Below are 17,319 nucleotides of genomic sequence, written 5' to 3'. Positions count from 1 at the left end.
TCTTGCCGGCGGTTCGCAGTTCAGAGAAAGCAGTATTTGGAGGTCCCTCTTTCGAGGTTAGGACTCCCTCTGTCTCTTCCAGTTCTTCTCTCGTTCGGTGCGAGCGCCAAGGAATTCCCGTTAAGTAGTGTTTGTGGCTACATTCATGATTACATAAGTGTAACTGATCGGTTACCTTGTTAGCTGTATACAAAATTCTGTCTCATGTCCAAAATGCTTGATTCTATTCCTGGTAATTCATATTTCTTAAATTTAATTGAATTTCCCTATTTTTATCTTGATTTAGTCTTCAACGCCGCCGCCTCACGTCTTTTTTTTCCATCGTGCAAATACTTCATTGGCAATCTCCACTCTACATTGGCCAATCCCCCCGCGTGGGTATGTGCCATATTTACTGAGGTGAAGAAGAGTGTGGACTACAGAGACTATCTGTACTTGTGCTCTATGTTTTTTTGTCTGTTTGCATTGTAAGCCATTAATAGGTAGAAAGGCATGCACGTAAGGAGCATACCCTGTGCACATGAATGCGGAAAGCTGGTCATGGCTGTCAAAGCATTGCCAACAAAGCAACGGAACCTACAAGAAACAGGATATGTTGTGACCCCTCACATGCAATGATTTTCACACAATTTCAAAAAGTGGCAAGTTACAGCAGTCCCGTGGTTATATTGCTGCAAACCAAGCTAGCTGATTTATACGGAAACATTTTTAGAGGCTGGAAAAAAGGAACATGTCAAAAAGTTACACATAGCATCCTCTTTCATTGGTGAAGTTTATATGTGTGGTAAACGATAGGAACAAGCATCTCTGTGTTGGCTAACTGCTCTGAAATCCACACACTGTCATGCAGTACATACACAATCACAGTCCAGTGACTGCAGAGCGGTCTGCAACCAGTAACTTGCAACTATACTATGCAGCAAGCTTCTTTGCACGGTATTTGTTACATTTATCGAACGATGACATGGAATTGGTATGTCTATTTCTACACAGTGCATTTCCTAAAGACTCCTTTCTGCCATACTGTACTTTTGACACAAAAAGCTTCCTACAGAGTCATTTATATCACTACGCATAAATATGTTTGTAGCAGGTCTGTGAGCACGACAAAAAAATGTTTTTATTTTCCTTAATTCTCATGAAATGTGGATTAATATGTTGGTACAACTTTTTTCAGGCATCCCAACTGATGCACCGATGTGTTTGGTACACATTCATCTTCAGACATTTAATGTCTGTTGGGTAAAAAAAGAAACGAAATAATAGTTGACTGCATTAGTTTTTACTGAGATAACTAGCATCACACAGCATTCTCTTGAAATTCCTCTAGCTATCTGTAATCGGCTTCTTTGTATAGCTTCATACTTGCTTCATTTAAACTCTGCACACTGCTCTTTTCACCGCACATAGTGACATGGCACGCGGATCCCCGCGGGAATGGGCCAGGAGGATTAGGAGGTCGGCTGCTACTTCCCTGGAATCCAAACACAGCTATAGGCACCTGTAAATCACGGTTAATTTCGGAAAGGCAGCTTTGCCCTCTTCCTTTCGTCGTCTTGTCTTGTCCATCGTGCGTCGTCTCGCGGCGAACCCGACAAAGGGGAGGCCATCAACCCCCACCTCCCCTCCCCCTCTCCACCTGAAGCGGGGGAAAGATTCCGCAAATAGTTTCCTAGAGACGTCCTTTTTTTTCGGTGGGGTCAACGAGGGGTCAAACGACAAGCCCAAGCGGTGCCAGGCAACGTAACGTTCTCTTTTCATTTTAGAGACGCAAGCTTACACTGCAAAATGAAACCGTGTCCTTCTCTTCCAAATGCAATTTCATTTCATTTGATTTCAATTTATTTTTGCAGAATACAAGTTACATCCTAGAGAGATGCAAGGGCAAAAAGCTGCTAAAAAGCAGCTTGACTGGGCCTAAACACCTCTGAAATGGCCGTACACGACAAACGCACTTCAAGCAAGAAAAAAATGTTTGCAAATATATATCGATTATAACAAACACAAAAAACAACGAAGCAAGTTACATATAGATTCAATGCAATGAAAACAATGAGTATGTATGTTCACTAACAATAGTTTACAGACGCATGAAAACAAAGAGAGGACCCGAGAAAAATAGAGAGGAAAAAAAAACGCTTAAGAAGCATACATGGCACCGGCTGACAACAGAGGAACCATAAATGCATTAATAATATACATCTTTAACTCGCTTGGTTTAACACTAGCCAAAACTTTGTACTTAAGAGTGGTCGGTAAATTGTGTTCAAATTTTTTGTAGTTTACAATTATTTCGAAAATATTGAATATACCAGAGATCGGTGTTTCGGGTGTAGAGTCGATTCGAAGTGGTCCTTAAATGTGCAGTACGTATTAAGAAAAATCTATAAGCAGAAGAAGAATGGTAAAATAACTTCAAAATGCGAAAAACAAAGTTATGTTCAAAACGAATTATGTTATAATGTCTAAAAGCAGTTTGCGTTGGAGAGAGATAAGGAAGACTTGCAATGTAGCGGATCATTTTCTTCTGCATAACTTGTATTTTTATCTCATTTGTTTTTGTGGTGGTTGCCCAAAGAGAGTTACAATAATTCAAAACGGAACCGAAAAGAGCATGATAAATTTGAATTTTCACGTGAGTGGGAAAGAGCCATAGACATCGTGATAGAACACCTGTTACTGAAGAGAGCTGTTTACAAATATTTTCCACATGCCGATCCCAGCTGAGATGCGACGAGAAAGTAACTCCAAGGATTTTGTGGCTGTCAACAATCTGAATTTCTTGGCCTGCGTATTTAGGAGCGCGTTGTAGTTCGACTGGCTGGTTCCTTGCACGGAAAATTATTACCTTAGTCTTTGTAGGGTTTATTTGGAAGCAATTAGAAGAGGACCAGTTCTCTAGTTTCGTAAGGGTTACGTTGCACTCTTCAATTAACTTGTTTATGTCGTGACCAGAGGTAAGTATACTGCTATCATCGGCGTATATAATTAATTTCGCTTTGTCATAAATATGCGCAATGTCATTTATATGGATGTTAAAAAGCATCGGGCCCAGAATGCTGCCTTGAGGCACACCATTTCGTACCGCCAGAAAAGAACACTGATGGTTGTGGATATTGACAGATTGTTTTCGACTTTGCAGGTATGATTTCATGAGGTCTAATGGTGTTCCACGAACTCCGTCTTGAGAAAGTTTATGAGTAAAAATTTGATGGTTTAGGGAATCGAAAGCCTTACTAAAATCAATGAAGATTCCGACAGTGAGAATACCTGCTTCAATGTCTTGCAGGATACATTCCTTAAGTGATAACAAAGCTGTTTCCATCGACTTGCCCCCTCGGAAGCCAAATTGAGCCTCAGACAGGATTTGTTTTGCATTAAAAAGTTGACTAGACGGGAAAAGATTACTTTTTCCAAGCAATTCACAGATATTTGTCTATAATTGGACACTACATCTTTATCTCCCCCTTTAAGCAAAACAGGCCAAGAGAGGCGCGGCGACCCCACATCCGGTTGAAAACGAGAGTGAAGCGAAAAAAACACGTCACGCAGGCACGCATCCCACCGACCCATCGGCGTTTCCAGCCTTCCGACTCGCAAACGCTTCTGTCCCTAGAGGGCCTAGGGAATCGCTAGGGCCGGCCGGCCGGCCGTCGGGCGTGCGTGGTCCGCGGGCATTCTTTTGGATGGATGGATGGATGGATGGATGGATGGATGGATGGATGGATACGGCTGAACCATTTACATCGGGCGGTGGCTCAAGCCACCTAGCCATGTCTTGTGAAACTTTACTCCTGTCTTGCTTTTAGCCACCAATCAGATAACCTTCGCTTGGTTACTGCTAACCTCTTAAAATCCACTTTCCCTTCACTATCCCTAAACCCCAATGCCTTGGGTAAGCCAGCCCCGTGGCCTTCCACTGTAGGGTGAAGCCCTTTACAGAAAACTATCAAGTGTTCAGCCGTTTCCTCCTCCTCTCCTCACGCAATGCACAAAGTGTCTATCTCCTGGTACCTGACTCTATACGTCTTAGTCCACAAAACACCAGTCCTGGCCTCAAACAACAAAGAACTTCCCCTACAATTATCATAGATATTTTCTTTGACAATTTCCTGTTTAAAGTTCCGGTATGTTTCCAGTGCCAATTTCGTCAGCATCCCTGTTTTCCACAAAGCTCTCTCCGTTTCTTTAACCTTTTTCTTAACCGATAATTGCTGATTTGCCCCCTTACTGCTGTCCAGATATTTGCTTGTCAATTTTCTAGTTCGCTTTTTCCATTTCGTGTCGACATTCTTTATATACAGGTATCTGAAAACTTTCCTAGCCCACCGCTTTTCCTCCATCTTTCTCAATCATTCCTCAAATGCTATCTTACTGCTAGCCTCTCTGCTCTCGTAAGACGCCCATCCCATATCACCCTGTACCCGCTGATTTTGTGTCTTGCCATGTGCTCCCAAAGCTAACCTCCCTACTCCCCGTTGCCTAATTTCCAGCCTTGCTTGAACATCTGGCCTCATACACAGGACAGCATTACCGAAGGTCAGGCTAGGGACCATCACCCCTTTCCATATCCCTCTTACCACCTCATACCTATTGTAATTCCACAGTGCCCTATTTTTTATGACAGCTGCGTTTCTACTAGCTTTATTCATTACATATCTTTCATTATCTGTCAGATGCACAGCACCGTTATTTATCCGCACCCCAAGATACTTGGACTCATCTACTACTTCTAGCGTGAACTATTGTATTCTATGCTCGCCGCCGTCAACATTAAATATCATGACTGCAGATTTTTCCTTTCTAAACTTGAAACCTAATCTATCTCCCTCTGTACCACATATGTCTATCAACTGCTGTAAATCTTCCTTGTTGTCAGCCTTTAGCACTATATCATCCCCGTATATTAGTCCCGGTTATGACAGTTTAATCCATTCCCCTTGCTTGAAAAAAGAAAGCTTGAAGCCTAGTCCGCTCCTCTCTAGCTTTGTCTCTAGCCCTTGCATTTACAACATGAACAACAAAGGGGACAGAGGACATCCTTGTCTAAGCCCCCGCTGTATCTCTACAGGCCCTGATACATTTTTCCCATTTTATGAGCACTCTGTTACCTCCATATATATCTTTTAAAAGATTAATTACTCCATTTTCCACATCCAATGTGCCCAGTATGTCCCACAAATGCTCCTGAGTAACGTTGTCATAGGCTCCCCTAATATCCAGAAATGCTAGCCATAAGGACCTATGTTCCTTTTCCGCAATTTCTACACACTGTGTCAATGAAAATAGATTGTCCTCCAACCTCCTTTGTTTCCGGAACCCATTCTGTAGTTCCCCTAACACCCCTCGTTATCCACCCAAGCCTGCAGTCTATCCTTTATAATTTGCATCACCACCCTGTAAACCACAGATGTCACTGTTATGGGGCGATAGTTACTTACGTCTGCGTAGGGAGCGACGCGCGCGTTTCGGGAGCTGTCCAGGTATGGCTTTTTTTTGCGTGGTGCGCTCGTCGGCGACCGCCAGCTGAAATTTCTGTACAGTTCTTGCTTCCACGACATTGCGACGACCCCCAAAAGGCGCTGACCCGCGAGAAATCGCCAGCGACATAAAGGTATGCATTTTATCTCAAACTTCGCTTCATGAAGTGCTGTACCGCTTACCTACATGCATTGAGCATTCCAGGAACTCGTTTTCCTGCTGCAGGAGCACGTGGCTAGTGTCGTGCTGGTGTTCAAAATTTTGCAACTCCATTACGACGACCCACATAAGGTGCGGTTTGAGGACCGCCGTCTGACAGCCACGATGAAGCGCTTGTCGGGCGTGCACGTTCTCAATCCCGAGGTAAGGGTTGAACAACGTTTTCGCAAGTTTTCTTGTGCAGAATTCGCTAAATTGCGGCGCTTGTAACGTAACTTTTTTTGCAGCATCGTTTCCTGGATGCTTCTGGCGAGCCGATGCTGTCCTTATTTGCCGCGGATCGATACCACGTGGCGAGACGCCGGGGCATCGACCCCAGTGCGCCTTTGTTCCTTTGCAGTGGCAAGTCCAGGGTAAAAGTGGCCACGATAATTCTGCCACTACAATCTGCCCTTTAGGATCGCTATCAGCTGCAACGGTAAGTCTAGAAGTTCCGACTCGCGCATTGTGGAAATCGCGCCTGGCCTAAGTGTCCAGCATTCACCCAGTGCAGTGCAGCTTTGTTTAATTCCTTAGAGACTTATCGCGCTTTGTCGAAATCGACGGCAGCCGTGAAAATTTACAAATTAGAACTCGCTACGGCATTATCCTAGCGCAGCGCAGCTTTGTTTCTTTGCGTCGGCAAGCGTTAGAAGCGCGCGCCGTCTCGCGCTTCGTCCAAGTCGGTTCTAAAACTCGCGCTAGGCCTCGTTGCCTGGTTGACAAAGTGCACGGCTTTGTTCCTTTCAATGGCAAGCCTCTGCCACTACAGTCGGCGGCCTTAATTTTTATGATCGCAGTCAGCTTCAACAGCAAGTCCAAGAAAAGTTATGACGATCGCGCGGTGTGGAAATCGGCGGTAGAGACAAAAAACTCGTGCTTGTAGCTGCAGACTTACCCAGCTCCAGTGCGCCTTTGTTTATTTCCGTAGCGACTGCCCGCGCTTTGTAGAAATCGACGCCAGCCGTGAAAGTTTACATATTAGACCTCGCTACAGCATTAGCGCAGTGCGCCTTCGTTTCTTTGCGTTCTAACTTGTTTGCTCGTTACTTTTGTTCTTTTCAGTCGTTTCCTGAATCTGTCCAAAGAGCCGGGCTAGGTGGATGATTGTTCGCCGTCAGTGGAACCACATGGCGATCGCACTGCATACAACACGACTTTGGTCCATGTGTTTTTTAAATAAGAACATCAGATGTCGAAGGTCGTGCCCGAGGATTGCTTCGACAGCTGGGGCAAAACCACGGGGACCGCACACGCTGTGTCGTCGCTGCCAAGTGAAGAGGCACAAAACGGCTGTCAACCTTAATAAAGGCCCTTCTCGGGGCCGGCTTAGTGTATGCTGGCAGATCACACGCTTTCCACCCTGTGCACGTGTTCTCCTCATTTCCAATTAAATAGGTCCTTCAAACCCTGCAGAAGGCTTGAATTAGGAACTGCTAATATCAAGATGGTACTTGAGAAACAATAACGGCTACAATGGCACAGGTGAAGCAGGGCTGGAATTACACGCAAATAAAAAAAGGTTGGGGGTACCCAGATAACAAACTGAAATGGTTTTCGACGGGTCTCCTAGTTATTCGATATAAAAGACTCAAATAATGCATATTCAGAGTTTATCAATGTTTTTGTAGAAATATACTCTAAGCCTTCAAGAACATTAAGCAGTCTAAACGAACAAGAAAACCATGGATCACACCAGAGCTCAAAAAAATGATAAAACGCAAAAACAAGTTGTACCATGCCGTTTTGAATAATCCCTCTCTAGAATATCTAATCTTATTAAATACAACAAGAAATTAACTTAATGCTGAGCTTAGGCGTGCTAAGATTGTGTATCATCAAAAACTGTTTTCTGATGTTAGAATGAAAAATTCAGACGCTGTATGGAAAGTTGTAAATAACTTGTTACGTCGCAATACGAAAAATGCGCCAGCTCAACGAATAATCTATAAGGGCTCTGAATTATTCGGTCAGGCTCTTGCTGGCCATTTAAACCGCAATTTTTAACTACCAATTTACCTATGATGCATCTACCTGAAGTTCCTTCATCTTTTAGCCCTTTCGAAAGCCTTTTCGTTGAGCCCACCAATGAGACCGAAATATGTACAACCTTTAGGAATTTGAATAATAGCAAAGCCTTAAATGTTGACAATATTAAGATAAAACCAGTCAAATATGTACTATCATATATTGCACCTGTGCTTGCATACATCTTAAATTTGGTAATTGAAACGAGAGTTTACCCGGAAGAAATTAAGAAAGCAAGAGTAACTGTTGTGTTTGAAGGGGGAGATAAAGATGTAGTGTCCAATTACAGACCAATATCTGTGATTCCAGTCTTTTCAAAGGGCTTTGAAATAGTAATCTTTTCCCGTCTAGTGAACTTTTTAATGCAAAACAAATCCTGTCTGAGGCTCAATTTTGCTTCCGAGGGGGCAAGTCGATGGAAACCGCTTTGTTATCACTTAAGGAATGTATCCTGCAAAACATTGAAGCAGGTATTCTCACTGTCGGAATCTTCATTGATTTTAGTAAGGCTTTCGATTCCCTAAACCATCAAATTTTAACTCATAAACTTTCTCAAGACGGAGTTCGTGCCTCAAGGCAGCATTCTGGGCCCGATGCTTTTTACCATCTATATAAATGACATTGTACATATTTATGACAAAGCGAAATAATTATATACGCCGATGATAGCAGTATACTTATCTCTGGTCACGACATAAACAAGTTAATTGAAGAGTCCAACGTAAGCCTTACGAAACTAGGGAACTGGTCCTTTTCTAATTGCCTCCAAATAAACCCTACAAAGACTAAGGTAATAATTTTCCGTGTAAGGAACAATCCAGTCGAACTACAACGCGCTCCTAAATACGCAGATCAAGAAATTCAAATTGTTGACAGCCACAAAATCCTTGGAGTTACTTTCTCGCCGCATCTCAGCTGGGATCGGCATGTGAAAAATATTTGTAAAAAGCTCTCTTCAGTGGCAGGTGTTCTATCACGATGTCTATGGCTCCTTCCCACTCACGTGAAAATTCAAATTTATCATGCTCTTTTCGGTTCCGTTTTGAATTCTTGTAACTCTGTTCGGGCAACCACCACAAAAACAAATGGGATAAAAATACAAGTTCTGCAGAAGAAAATGATCTGCTACATTGCAAACCTTCCTTATCTCTCTCCAACGCAAACTGCTTTTAGACATTATAACATAATTCGTTTTGTACATAAGTATGTTTTTCGCACTTTGAAGTCTTTTTACTACTCTTCTTCTGCTTATAGATATTTCTTAATACGTACTGCACATTTAAGGACCGCTTCGAATCGACTCTACACCCGAAACACCGATCTCTGGTATATTCAATATTTTCGAAATAATTACAAACTAAAAAAAATTTGAGCACAATTTACCGACCACTCTTAATAAGTACAAAGTTTTGGCTACTGTTAAACCAAGCTAGTTAAAAATGTATTTTGTTAATGCATTTTATGTTCCTGTGTTGTCTGCAGGTGCCATGTATGCTTATTAAGCGTTTTTTTTCCTCTCTATTTTTCTCGGGTCCTCTCTTTGTTTTCATGCGTCTGTAAACTATTGTTAGTGAACATACATACTCATTGTTTTTATTGCATTGAATCTATATGTAACTTGCTTGGTTGTTTTTTGTGTTTGTTATAATCGATATATATTTGCAAACATTTTTTTTCTTGCTTGAAGTGCGTTTGTCGTGTACGGCCATTTCAGAGGTGTTTAGGCCCAGTCACGCTGCTTTTTAGCAGCTTTTTGCCCTTGCACCTCTCTAGGATGTAACTTGATTTCTTGAAAAATAAAGTGAAATGACATGAAATGAAATTGCATTTGGAAGAGAAAGACAAGGTTTCATTTTGCAGTGTAAGCTTGCGTCTCTAGAATGAAAAGAGAACGTTGCCTCGCACCGCTTGGGCTTGTGGTTTGACCTCTCGTTGACCCCACCGAAAAAAAGAACGTCTCTAGGAAACTATTTGCGGAATCTTTCCCCCGCTTCAGGTGGAGAGGGGGGGGGGGAGGGGGGGTTGATGGCCTCCCCTTTGTCGGGTTCGCCGCGAGACGACGCACGATGGACAAGACAAGACGACGAAAGGAAGAGGGCAAAGCTGCCTTTCTGAAATTAACCGTGATTTACAGGTGCCTATAGCTGTGTTTGGATTCCAGGGAAGTAGCAGCCGACCTCCTAATCCTCATCGCCCATTCCCGCGGGGCTCCGCGTGCCATGTCACCATGTGCGTTGAAAAGAGCAGTGTGAAGAACAAGTATGAAGCTATGCAAAGAAGCCGATTACAAACAGCTAGAGGAATTTCAAGAGAATGCTGTGTGATGCTAGTTATCTCAGTAAAAAATAATGCAGTCAACTATTATTTCGTATTTTTTTACCCAACAGACATGAAATGTCCGAAGATGATTGTGTACCAAACAAATCAGTGCATCAGTTGGGATGCCTGAAAAAAGTACCAACATATTAATTCCCATGTCGTGAGAATTAGGGAAAATAAAAACATTTTTCTGTTCGTGCTCATACACCTGCTACAAACACATTTATGCGTAGCGATTTAAATGACTCTGTAGGAAGCTTTTTGGGTAAAGAGTACCGTATGGCAGAAAGGAGACTTTAGGAAATGCACTGTGTAGAAATAGACATACCAATTCCATGTCATCGTTCGATAAATGTAACAAATACCGTGCAAAGAAGCTTACTGCATAGTACAGTTGCAAGTTACTGGTTGCAGACCGCTCTGCAGTCACTGGACTGTGATTGTGTATGTACTGCATGACAGTGTGTGGATTGCAGAGCAGTTAGCCAACACAGAGATGCTTGTTCCTATCGTTTACCACATATATAAACATCATCAATGAAGCAGGATGCTATGTGTAACTTTTTACATGTTCCTTTTTGGCAGCCTCTAAAAATGTTTCCGTTTAAATGAGCTAGCTTGGTTTGCAGCAATATTACCACGGGACTGCTGCAACTTGCCACATTCTCAAATTGTGTGAAAATCATTGCATGAGCGGGGTCACAACCATATCCTGTTTCTTGAAGGTCCCGTTGGTTTGTTGGCAATGCTTGACAGCCATGACCAGCTTTCCGCATTCATGTGCACAGGGTATGCCCATTACGTGCATGCCTTTCTACCTATTAATGGCTTACAATGCAAACAGACAAAAAAAACACAGAGCACAAGTACAGATAGTCTCTGTAGTCCACACTCTTCTTCACATCATTAAATATGGCACATACCCACGCGGGGGTATTGGCCAATGTAGAGTGGAGATTGCCAATGAAGTATTTGCACAAGGGAAAAAAAAGACGTGAGGCGGCGGCGTAGAAGACTTAATCAAGATAAAAATAGGGAAATTCAATTAAATTTAAGAAATATGAATTACCAGGAATAGAATCAAGCATTTTGGACATGAGACAGAATTTTGTATACAGCTAACAAGGTAACCGATTAGTTACACTTATGTAATCATGAAGGTAGCCACAAACACTACTTAACGGGACTTCCTTGGCGCTCGCACCGAACGAGAGAACTGGAAGAGACAGAGGGAGTCCTAACCTCGAAAGAGGGACCTCCAAATACTGCTTTCTCTGAACTGCGAACCGCCGGCAAGAGACAAGAAAATGATCTAATGTTTCAACTTGCCCACATGAAACACAGAGGCTTGTCGCAGCGAACCCGCATTTGCGTAAGTACAAATTTAAGTGAGGGGATTCTGTATCGCAGAAGTGTCATGGACACTTCACAACGCCTTGATTTACACCACCGGACATTCCATGGGTACTTTAAGTGGTGGAAATCCACGGTATTGAGCAACGGACCACTCAAGATAGCTGAAATATTTTGGAAAAGCTGGAAACGTGAATTTTCCAACAGAAGGAGGTGAGGGACGGGATAGATTACAGGAGCGCTTAGAGCTAACCTCGCCAATAAATCAGCCACCTCGTTAAAATAGACACCCGAATGCCTGCTGGTAACCGGACAAAGCGGATCTCACGTACTGTGCACGGAACAAAAAACATAAGCGATCGATTCAATAAAGATTTTCCGGAATTTTGGAGAGAGACTAGAACTGAAAGGCAGTCTGCAAGAATAAGAAACCGTGCTACATGCCTGGGAAGTTTGAGAAAAGCCAAACTAACAGCCAAAAACTCTACGAAGAGTATAGGAGTATAACCAGGGATACGAACGGAATAGCTCCAAGCCATATCTTGCGAATATATCCCAATCGCCGCCTTCTCACAGCTGCCGGAGGCGTCAGTGGAGAGAACAGTATGATGAAGAAAATTCTGTAGGTGTTCAGAAAGAAGACCGCTTAGGAGATTTGCGGGCATATGTTACGCATGGGACGGGCAAATATAGTCGTAATAGAAGACGGGGTTAGCCTGCGTATCAGCAACTAGTGGCAAGGAGATCAGATCAACCTGCAGCGGAGCTTGCGTGAACCTAACTTGCGGAAGCTGATAGCGTGGCCAGTGCCTCTTCTTCTTCTCCCCAGTGCCTCCCATGCGTACTGTCTTTTTCTTCAATGAATCATGACAGCATTCCGGCTCAACCCTTTCTCCATGCTTACAGAGACATTTCTCACAATTAGCCTGAAAGCCGGCCGTAGTATGGAATGAGTTTAGGGAAAATTACCTTTTTAGTCGTTTTATCTGCACAGCCTAGAAGTATGTGAAAGGTACTTTGGCTGTGAGAGATTTGCCCTTTCTCTCTCATAGTCTTTTTGCGAACTGAAGTGGTGAAATATATATTTACTTCTTCAATACATATTGTGCCATCATTGTCGCAATAAGAAAAATTGGGCACATAGTAAATATCTGCAAGCATTGAGGATTTGTCTTTAAACTCTGACATCATTATAGATGGAATCAATACAAAGTAGAAGAAAAAGTATAGTTCAGCACATATATGATTGAAAGTGAAAGACGAATGTTGTTGATATTTTTAGCCTATGAAAAGATGGCACATACCCACACTGGGCGATCGGCCAAGAATCCGGTGGCTATTCATCTGTACTCAATTAATAAAAAAGAAAACCACGGGGGAACTCAACACTGGCGGATGTGCGGAATTTCAGGAACAAACCGTGCAACAAGTAAACAAAAATATTCCTTAATCAGATTTTACATTGCATAAAGAACCATGACTGTACCAAAGTAATGAGACAGAAGTGAAGCATTTCATTCCTTTCGTGACATAAATGAGTTATGAGGTGTGTTGAACAATTAAAAAAAATGATTTTTCATGGCAGCCAGCATGGGTCATTTCAAATTATAGCATCTGATATAGATGACACGCATGCTATGAAAGCAAGATAACTTTTTCCTTTTTTATGAGAAATGCACAGGCAGCTTCAAGGCTTGCTTCACAATTTAATTTCAGACGTATACATAAAGGCATGCCTATAATTTATTCGTGCGTTACACCAGAACCAACACTACTTAAGTTGGTAAATCATGTTCATCACCTGGGTGTCATTAGTAGCAAACGTATACTAATGCTGCTAATGTTATAGACGAACAAACAGCGGTTTTATGAAGACGTTAAGTAATACGTGATATTGTAGTGTCCATCAGGTAATGAACTGTGCGGCAGTTTCGGTTTCTCTTCTCTTATTTTCAAATTCAATTCTCTTACTTTCAGTTTCTCTTCTTCAGAGTTTCAGTTTCAGTCACATGCATGTTGCTTGACACCGCGTATACGTGACGCAGGAAAAGCAGAGGGGGGAGGGGGGAAGGGGTCAGAGGAACCTTGGCGTCAGCATGACATCGCTCGCTCCGGTGTGTCGTTTGATCTTGCATCTACAATACAACAACGTGCCGACGAGGTAAACCTTTACTATGAGTTTCACGGGATCTTACGCCCCCTCGTACATTCCTGCAAACCCCGGGCCAGCCACCAATACCATGGAACCAGTGGAAGGCACTGTTTTCTACCTACTTAGAGGCGTCTGGCGCCTGAGTTTCCTGCATCCCGGCGCAAAGCTATAGATGCTTCTGCATTCGCGCGGCGTCGGAGGTCAGCGTCGTTCCGGAACGCCTCCCGCCACCAGCGCAATTTTAAAACGAAGGAGACCTCAATGAAGTGAAGTTATGAAACGCGAAGATGCGTCGAAGGTGCCTCCGCCCCGCCTTCCGTCGCGGAGACAAAAAGAGGGCTCCTTCCTAAAAACTGAGAGGGAGGGGAGAGTAACAGAAAGAAAATGGGGAACGAAGGCGCGAAATCGCCCAAGTGTGCGTTATTGCAATGAGTCACTGCCCTATATGGAGCATCACGCTCTATTATCTGCAAAGCAGAAAATAAATAAATAAAAATATATATAAAATATAAAAAGATGAGGGGTGAATAGGCAATATGCTTTGCAGTCACAACTGCATTCTCTGGTCATGAGCATGAAAGAATGGCAGGGGGAGGAGAAGGGCGGCATGTGGAAGCAAGCACGCAAATTGGCATGGCCTCAGGCGATGCAGTCGGGGTGCTGTGAATTTCAGTAGGGCTAGGACACTGATCTCTGAAGTGTGGAGAGAGTACCAGTGTTCTCATTCATACCGGCCTGCACAGTATTAAACTTATATATAAAGTATGATTTTCGCTTCTCACGGGTATTTTAATTGGAAGCCGGTCTGTAGCAGCGTATCCTTTAGTTTGTGAAACTCGTGACCTTCCTGGGAAAGGTGTTTCGACAGGGGGAGGAGACGAAGAGATCTGGTGTGCGCGCGGTGGTTGTTGAATCTAATTCGGAAGGAATTCTCTGTTTGGCCAATGTATTGCATCTGACAATCGCCACACTCGAGCATGCTTACTACGTTACTACTGTCACAGTTCAAGTTTTCACGGATGGAGTGTTTGAAGTTAGAGTGTGTGCTTTGAGCTGGTGTTGTTGCCCGCATGTGCTGGAAAACTTGACAGCGATTCTTCCTGCAAGGTAGGCAAACCACAGGCTTTCCCTTATTGACAGTAGAGTGAACTACATAATTCTGCATGTTTTTTTGGTAGTCTGTAGGTAACCCGTAGAACTGTTGAAAAATTTTTGACAGTCGATCGTTTTGTTCGATTATGTCGAAATGTTTTTTTTTTAGTTTTGTTGACATTAGGAAGGTTGTTTGCGAAGGTTAAGACGAGATTAGAGCGGTGTCATTTGCAGTTGCTGATGGGGGATCCCCAAACATTTCGTTACGACTTTTTGCTTCCGCTTTCCTAATGGCATCATCAATAATAGAGGCCGGATAGCATTGGTCCCTCAGAACCTCCCGCATACGGCTAGAATTTTCTTCGAAGCCTTCTGGTCGTGAGCAGATCCGTTTGAATCCGATGACTTGGGAATATGGAATTGAGGTTTTGCAGTGGCGTGGGTGGCAGCTCTTGTAATGAAGGTACTGTTGCCTATCTATGGGCTTTCTATAGACACTGGTGATTAAGGTACCCTTCTCCATTCGAATTGAGACGTCCAAGAAATTAATTTGACTGGTGGAGTAAGGGTGTGTGAAACAGATGTTTGGATGTACGTTGTTAAATAATAAACTGCATGAACAGGTCCTCTGTTTTCGTCCATACCATGAATATGTTGTCTAGGAAGCGTTTGTAAAAAGCCGTTTTTGTTGGGTATGAGCGGATAAACTCCGATTCAATGCTATGCATATATATGTTGGCATAGTTTGGCACCATTTTCGTTCCCATAGCGGTACCACTCGTTTGTAGGTAAAAGGAGTTGTTGAATTCAAAAAAGTGCAGCTTGAGGACCAGATCAGTAAGTGCAGCGATGAAACTTTGGCTAGGAGCATCAGCGTTTTTGTGTTTTCCATAGGACGCGACCAGAGCTCGGATGCCATCATCAGGCGGTGTGTTGGTGTACAGAGACACTACATCAAGGGTAACTATATATATATATATGCAAAGTTGAGAGACGCTTCATTTAGACAGATTTATTTTGAGTCGACGTTTCGGACAGAGCCTGTCCTTTCTCAAGACTGAAGTTACAGCGATCTTCCTACCATTCTTGAGGAGATGTAATTGGCACACATGTCCGTCACATGAAAAGAGCAACAAGCAATCGGGTGCTGGAAAGAAGATGGACAGAAAAGAAAAATACTAGAAAAGGGAGAAAGAGTAATAAATAGAAAAAAAAACGCGTTGTCGCACCCTGTCCACTGAGAATCCGCTGGGAGTGTGCAGTAAAAAAAAAGAGAAATAAAAAAAAGGAAAACGAGGAGCGGGAGGGGAGAATGGTCGCCCCTCAAGGCAGAGCGGCGGCGAGAACAGAAACAGACGGTGGCGGATTCGCGGAGATGCGTGTACTCGCGTGCCGCTGGCCAAAACGAGTAAAAAAAAAACACAGTAAAGCGCAGACATGGCAGGACACTTCCCTGGAGCCTCTTCGGCAGGAATAGTCAATGCGGAATTATCGGCGCAGTTCGCTTAAGTAGAGACAGGTGCACTGTGCATGCAAACACAAACACACAAAATAAAAATAAAAAAGACGACAAAACATCCGAGTTCGGGAAAGTGTCGTGGGGGGGGGGGGCGGAAAACGTGAATGGCGGGAGCATTTAGGCAAGGGTTCTTCAACTGCACCCCGCTCGGCAAAGTTGTCGAACTGGGTCGGGTGGAGGTAAAGATGCGCTTTTTTATCCCGCGCACGCTGTCACAAATGTGGGGAATTCCGAGAAAACTCTAGGGAAAATATGTGTTTCCCCAACCGAACATGACGTCATTAAAAGTCACGTGACCATGACGTTACAGGCGTGACGTCACTTTTTTTGACCAATCAGCGTTTCCAGCCTACCGACCCGCAAACGCTTCTCTTCAACTGCACCCCGCTCGGCAAAGTGGTCGAACTGGGTGGGGTGAAGGTAAAGATGCGCTTTTTTATCCCGCGCACGCTGTCAAAAACGTGGGGAATTCTGAGAAAAATCTAGGGAAAATGTGCCTGTCCCCAACCGGACATGACGTCATTAAAAGCACGTCACCAGACGTTACAGGCGTGACGTCACTTTTTTTAACCAATCAGCGTTTCCAGCCTACCGACCCGCAAACGCTTGTGAATTCGTCTACCCTTTATAATATTTAGCGCCATCTGGTATGTGGCGTGCGAACTGCGCTGCCGCCGCCATTACTTGGGCATATGCCTGCTGGACTGCGCTCGGGCCGCATTAAAAGGTACGGCGCCCAGCGCAGCCACAAGAAGCTCAATTTTCTTGTTTCTGTGTCCTAGACATCTCCCTTGACATTGGCTCTCTGCTCCAAGCTACAGTCGCGATGCCGGCATGCTGCTGTGTGCCGTTCTGCAGCCAGCGCGGCGTAAGAGACGCGCACGGAAACAAGGTGTGTATCCAGAGCACGGAGCGCATAAAACAGCTGCATGCTTGCTCCTTCTCGTCCATGACCTGTTCGTTTTCACGTTAAAATAAATGGTATAAGTATTGCAAGAGCAGCGAAAAGTTCCATCTACCGTGTAGCCTTTCCGCTGTATAGTGAGCACACATATAAGGTGCTACCTTCGGTGCACTCGAGCAGATGCATTGTTTCCGATGCTGGCGACTGTTTCGGCCCGTCAGAAAATCAAAACGTTGCTCATGCGCACGTCTTTTGCATTTGCTAGCATCCGCG

The sequence above is a fragment of the Amblyomma americanum genome, chromosome 3 (genome assembly GCF_052857255.1).
Source record: "Amblyomma americanum isolate KBUSLIRL-KWMA chromosome 3, ASM5285725v1, whole genome shotgun sequence".
NCBI classification, from domain to species: Eukaryota; Metazoa; Arthropoda; class Arachnida; order Ixodida; family Ixodidae; genus Amblyomma; species Amblyomma americanum.
This window is presented reverse-complemented; position numbering follows the sequence as displayed.